The following is a 6,253-nucleotide window of genomic DNA, read 5'->3' on the forward strand; positions in this document are numbered from 1 at the left end:
AGGCTTCTCTTTCAAAATACACTAAACAAGGACGGTCATATCCGCAGTGATGGTAGAGTCATGAGTTCTTGGCATTACATAGTGAGACATGATTTGTTGCCACACCCTAGCCTCCATGGTTAACGCATTCATCGAGATGCATTTGAAATTATACTTGCATGACCCATAAATACAACGGTATTCGGATTGTGCAATGACTTTAATCACGGCATCCCACTCAAAAGCGAATATCTTGCGGAGAAACTCTACTTCTTGATAAGCATCCTTCCCTTTTGGAATTGGTGAAAGTCTAAGCGTTTGCTGAATAGCGACTTCAGATACCGGGACATTTTCCTGGTACACATAAACCAATTCAAGGGACGGTGTGTGATAATTGGGATAAAATTCATCCCCCAAAGATAGGTTGTCCTCGCTCACATCTCAATTTAAGAATTTCCAACCATGCCTCTTGATGCGGTCCACTACAAATTTAGCTAGGTGATCCGGCAAAAGGAGTTTGCGTTCACAATGGGGGCTTCTCTCAAGCAACCTTGAATACATCCGCTCACCATAGCGGTTAGCAAATCTCACGGGATTGTCTGGGGGAACTTGTTTCTCCTCCTCATCTATGCACTCAGCCGTCTTTGGCCGTTTAGGAGGTGGTGGCTTGACGGGTGATTTGCAAGCCAACTATTTTCTAGGTGCTTTCTTGGTCACTGCCCTAGTAGGTGTATTCTTTGAGGCTTTTTCCTTTCCTTTCTTGGTGGCCATCTTGAAAAGAAGGAAAAAGAAGAAACATTAAGTCTAGATACAAGTGAGAAATAATTCCATACAAGGGTAAAAGTTCTCAACTACATGGTAGCTACAAAATGTAAGTGCAAAAGTAATATAAGCATTGAGGCACATCAACTAGCACTTGATGCAAGAGCGAGAGTAGAACATAAGTAAATAGCATAAAAAGAGCAATCGCAAGCATCAATGATGAACAACAATGAACACATGCAAGATTAGTTATAACATGAGAAAAGTCCGGTCTCAATCTAACTCCAAGACAATGAAGCACAAAAAGTGAAAAATATTAAGTTAAAGATGACTAAAGCACTAATCTTGCATTATTGAACAAAGATAGCAAGCCATAATCAAGAAAAAATTTGGTGATTAAAGAGAAAATAATTCCACATCAATGCACAAAGAACACAAGTGTCATAAAAGATTAAGCATTAATTTGAAAAAAGTGACCAAAATGAAGCAAGTCACATTGGTTCCTTTTTACAAACACTTGGTGTGCATGAGATGAACATCAAACAAATTGACAAAACCAAGTGTATAGTGTAACCAAAGTGAAATGCTAAATACCATACCATCACTAAACAATATAAAACAAGTTAAGAATCACCAAAATAATCCATTAAAATCCACAAAAATGGAGTAGGAAAATCCAACACCAATGCATGAAAAAAACAAGCATAGGAAAAATAAGAATAAGCTACAAAAATAAAGCTAACATGCAAACTAATAACAACTAAGGTATCCAAATATAACAACCAAAACAAAGTTAGAAAGTAAAAGAAAGTGAGGAAATGAAACCTTGAAAAAGAAGGAAGAAGAAGATGAGGATAAGTAAAAGTGAGGGTAGTAGGAGAAGAATGAGAGGAAGAGAGAGAAGGGTGGCCACCGGAAGAGGGCGAGAAGAAGTGGGGGTTGGAAGAAGGAAGAAAAAAAATGAAGAGGGAGAAGAGATGGAGAACAGGGCAGCGTGCCCTGTAATTCAAGTCACAGAGGTCGCGTGTACGCGTGGTGAAAGCGTACGCGCGACAGGGAAGACATGCGGGGGCACATCGCTCGCTCAAATAGGGGTTCGCTCGGGGTTGGGATGTTGCGCGTACGCTTGAGGCTCACGTACGCATGACTTGCAACTGTGCCCAATGCACAGAATTCGCACGGCACTAGCACGATGGACAAAACCCTCTTCCTAGGTGTTGCGCGTATGCATGAGGCTCGCGTACGCGTGACTTGCAACTATGCCCAACGTATAGTATCCGCACGGCACCGGTACAACAGCCCAAACACTCTGTTTGGTAAAAGTGTATGCGCGACCTCTCTCTTTCTCTTTTTTATATAAAAGAACATCTATAATAGCCATCTCAACATCTAAGCAAGAAAAATAGCACAAAACACCTAGAATTCAATAGCACTAACCAAAATTGCCAAACTAAGCAAACTAACAACAATAAAAACCTAAGGAGGACTCTCCAGACTTGGGTGCCATAAATGATGATAGAGAAAAAAATAGTGGCACGGCCACAACAAACCTAGAAATTTGCTCATCCATGAGGAAAGAAAAGAACAGAAAATAAAGAAGACAGTGAGTGGACGGAGGCTAAAAGGAAAGAAAGAAAAGGATTAAAGAAAGTATTTTTGTGGAAAAATAAAAGGAAGGGATATTTAGTGGATAAAAGGAAAATAATGGGGATAGTAAAATAAAAGAGATGAGGGGTTGGAAATATAGAAAAGGGGATGGAAAGTTGTTGTGGTGAAAGTGTGTGGTAAAGAGGTGTATTTATAGGAAGGGGAGGAGGTGGGAAGGTAGAAAAAATAAAGGAAGGGTTAATGGGGCAGGGGGTAACGGTTAGGAGGGGAAGGGGATTTGGGGAAGTGGGTTGAAATGTGATTGGTGGGTTTGGATGGTGGTGGGGTCCACAAGAGATTTATTTCAAAATTTGAAACTCCTTTTCAAAGGACCTGTCCAAGTGCTGTTGGCGCTAAATGCCAGCTTCGGCGTTTAGTGCCACAAGCGCGGTAATTTTTTTTTGAGGGACGAGATGATCATGCATACGCACACAGGTCTATGCATACGCGTGCCTTAAGATCTTCCACCCATGCTAAACGCCGGTCCTAGCGTTTAGTGCCACTGAGACAGTGGGATCTGTCTCGATTTTCATGTCTTCTGGGGCTAAACGCCCAGCTTAGCGTTTAACGCCACCCAAACAGAATGCTCCCCTCGAAATTTGTGCCACCTGGCGCCAAACGCCAAGTTTTGCGCCGAGGCACCCGAATCTATTTTCCTCTAGGGTATTCTGTTTTCCCTTCTGGTTCCTCTTGTTCCTGTTTTAAATATTTTGCATGACCAAAACATATGTAAAATAAAGGAAAACTGCAATTAACTATATTAATTAAATTTAAACTAGAATAAAAGGATACGGACTATTGGGTTGCCTCCCAACAAGTGCTTCTTTAATGTCATTAGTTTGATGTTTAGATCTGCTAAGTCAGCAGATAAACGGACCTCTGGCGATTAATCTCGCCTCCAAGATAGTCCTTCATCCGCTGGCCATTGATTGTGAATCTCCTATCTGTGTTTTCTTCCTGAAGTTCCACATGACCATACGGTGACACTCTGGTGATCATAAAAGGTCCTAACCATCAAGATTTTAGCTTTCCAAGAAAGAGCTTGAGGCTTGAGTTAAACAATAAGACCTGCTGGCCTGGCTCAAAAGCTCTAGTGGCTATCTTTTTGTCATGCCATATCTTGGTCTTTTCCTTGTAGATCTTGCATTCTCATAAGCATAATTTCTAAACTCATCAAGCTCATTCAGTTGAAGCAACCTCTTCTGATCGGCAGCCTTGGCATCAAAGTTCAGGAACTTTGTTGCCTAATATGCTCTGTGCTCCAACTCTACTGGCAAGTGACAGGCCTTACCATAGACCAACTAATAGGGGGACATACCAATAGGAGTCTTGAATGTCATCCGGTATGCCCATAGAGCATCATCAAGCTTCCTAGCCCAGTCTTTCTTTGAGGTACTCACAATCTTATCCAGAATCCTTTTGAGTTTTCTATTGGAGACCTCAACCTGTGTACTTGTCTGTGGGTGATAAGGGATTGCCACCTTATGACGGACTCCATATCTTTGTAGAAGTGAGTCCAGTTGTTTATTATAGACGGGGCTTCCTCCATCACTAATAAGTGTCCTTGGGACACTAAACCTGTTGAAAATATATATTTGAAGAAAGCTCAACACCACTTTGGCATCATTATGGGTAAGGCCACTGCTTTCACCCACTTGAACACATAATCAACCACCACCAAGATGTAAGTGTTTGAGTATGAGGGTGGAAAAGACCCATGAAATTAATACCCCATACATCCAACAACTCAATCTCTAGAATCCCCTGCTGTGGCATCGCATGGTTGACAGGGAGATTCCCAGCTCTCTGACACCTGTCATAGTTTTTCACAATGCTCTTGAGTCTCTGAAGAGAGTCGGCATATAAAACCCGCTCTGAAGGACCTTTGTAGCCGTGCTTTCACCACTAAAGTGACTTCCGTACTCAGAACCGTGAAAATGCCAGAGAATTTGCTGTGTTTCCTCATCTGAGACACAATGCCGGATAATTTCATCTGAGCATCTCTTAAAAAGGTATAGTATTTCCAACAAGTAGTACTTATCATCGGTTAAAATCTTTTTAACTTGTTGTTTAGTGTACTCTTTGGGGATGAACCTCATCGCCTTGTAGTTTGCAATGTTTGCAAACCACGGATCCCTTTGAATCATGAAGAGTTGCTCATCCGGAAAGGTTTCAGTCACAGCAGTGGGAGGTTGCGTCCCTTCTTCAGGATCAGTCCTGTAAAGGTGGTCATCCACTTGATTCTCTAATCCCTCCTTGTCTCTAATCTCAATGTCAAACTCCTGAAGAAGTAGCACCCACCTGATCAATCTTGGTTTAGATTCCTGCTTGGTTAGAAGGTACTTAAGAGCAGCATGGTTAGTATAAAAAATAACCTTGGAACCAATTAAATAGGACCTAAACTTATCAAATGCATAAACTACAGCCAGTAATTCTTTCTCTGTAGTAATGTAATTCTTTTGCGCGTCATTTAACACACGACTAGCATAGTAAATGACTTGCATAAGCTTGTCTTGCCTCTGTCCCAAGACAGCTTCTATAGCATAATCACTGGCATCACACATCAATTCAAATGGTAAATCCCAGTTGAGAGGAGCTATGATGGGAGCAGAGACAAGCCTTGCTTTCAGAGTTTCAAAGGCATGCGAACAATCATCATCAAAGATAAAAGGAATGTTAGCAACTAAAAGGTTGTTCAAAGATTTTGCAATCTTAGAAAAATCATTTATAAACCTCCTATAAAATTCTGCATGTCCTAAAAAACTCCTTATTGCCTTAACATTAGTAGATGGTAGTAATTTTTCAATTACCTCCACTTTAGCTTTGTCAACCTCTATTCCTTTGCTTGAAATCCGGTAACCAAGAATAATACCTTCAGTTACCATAAAGTAGCATTTTTTCCAATTTAAAATAAGGTTTGTTTCTTGACACTATTTCAAGACTAAGGATAGATGCTTAAGGAAAGAATTAACAGAATTACCAAAACCAGAAAAGTCATCCATAAATACCTCAATGAACTTTTCAACTATATCTGAGAAAATAAAGAGCATGCATCTCTAAAAAGTTACTGGAGCATTACAGAGTCCAAACGGCATCTTTCTGTAAGCAAATACTCCAAAGGAATATGTGAACAATGTCTTCTCCTGATCTTTAGGGTCTACAGCAATTTGATTGTAGCCAAAGTATTCGTCTAGAAAATAGTAATAAGCATGGCCGGCTAACCTCTCAAGAATTTGATCAACGAAAGGCAAGAGAAAGTGATCCTTTTTTGTAGCATTGTTGAGCCTCCTGTAGTCAATACACATACTCCACCCTGTGACTGTTCTTGTAGCAATAAGCTCATTATTTTTATTCTTAATCACTATCATTCCACCTTTCTTGGGAACCACTTGCACAGGCCTCACCCATGGGCTGTCAGAAATAGGGTAAATGACCCCGGCTTCCCAAAGCTTCATTACTTCTTTTTGGACCACCTCTTTCATAGTTGGATTTAGCCACTTTTGTGGTTGCACAATTAGTTTAGTATCATCTTCAAGCAAGATCTTATGCATGCACTTAGCCGGACTAATTCCTTTTAAATCACCGATGGTCCACCCAAGAGCCGTTTTATGACTTTTGAGCACCTCAATTAGCGCCTCCTCCTCCTCATGCCTCAAAAAGGAACTAATAATCACAGGATATGAATTATTCTTGCCTAAGAATGCATACCTCAAAGAGGGAGGCAAGGGCTTCGGCTCAAGCTTCAGAGGCCCTTCCTCCATACTAGGTGTGTGGGATATCTCCTTCTAAGGTGGTGAATCATCAATCTCAAGTAAACCAAGAGGAATCCAGATCACCATCAAGCTCATCCACTTCAAAAACTTCT

This window comes from Arachis hypogaea, chromosome 11 (genome assembly GCF_003086295.3).
Source record: "Arachis hypogaea cultivar Tifrunner chromosome 11, arahy.Tifrunner.gnm2.J5K5, whole genome shotgun sequence".
Taxonomy (NCBI): domain Eukaryota; kingdom Viridiplantae; phylum Streptophyta; class Magnoliopsida; order Fabales; family Fabaceae; genus Arachis; species Arachis hypogaea.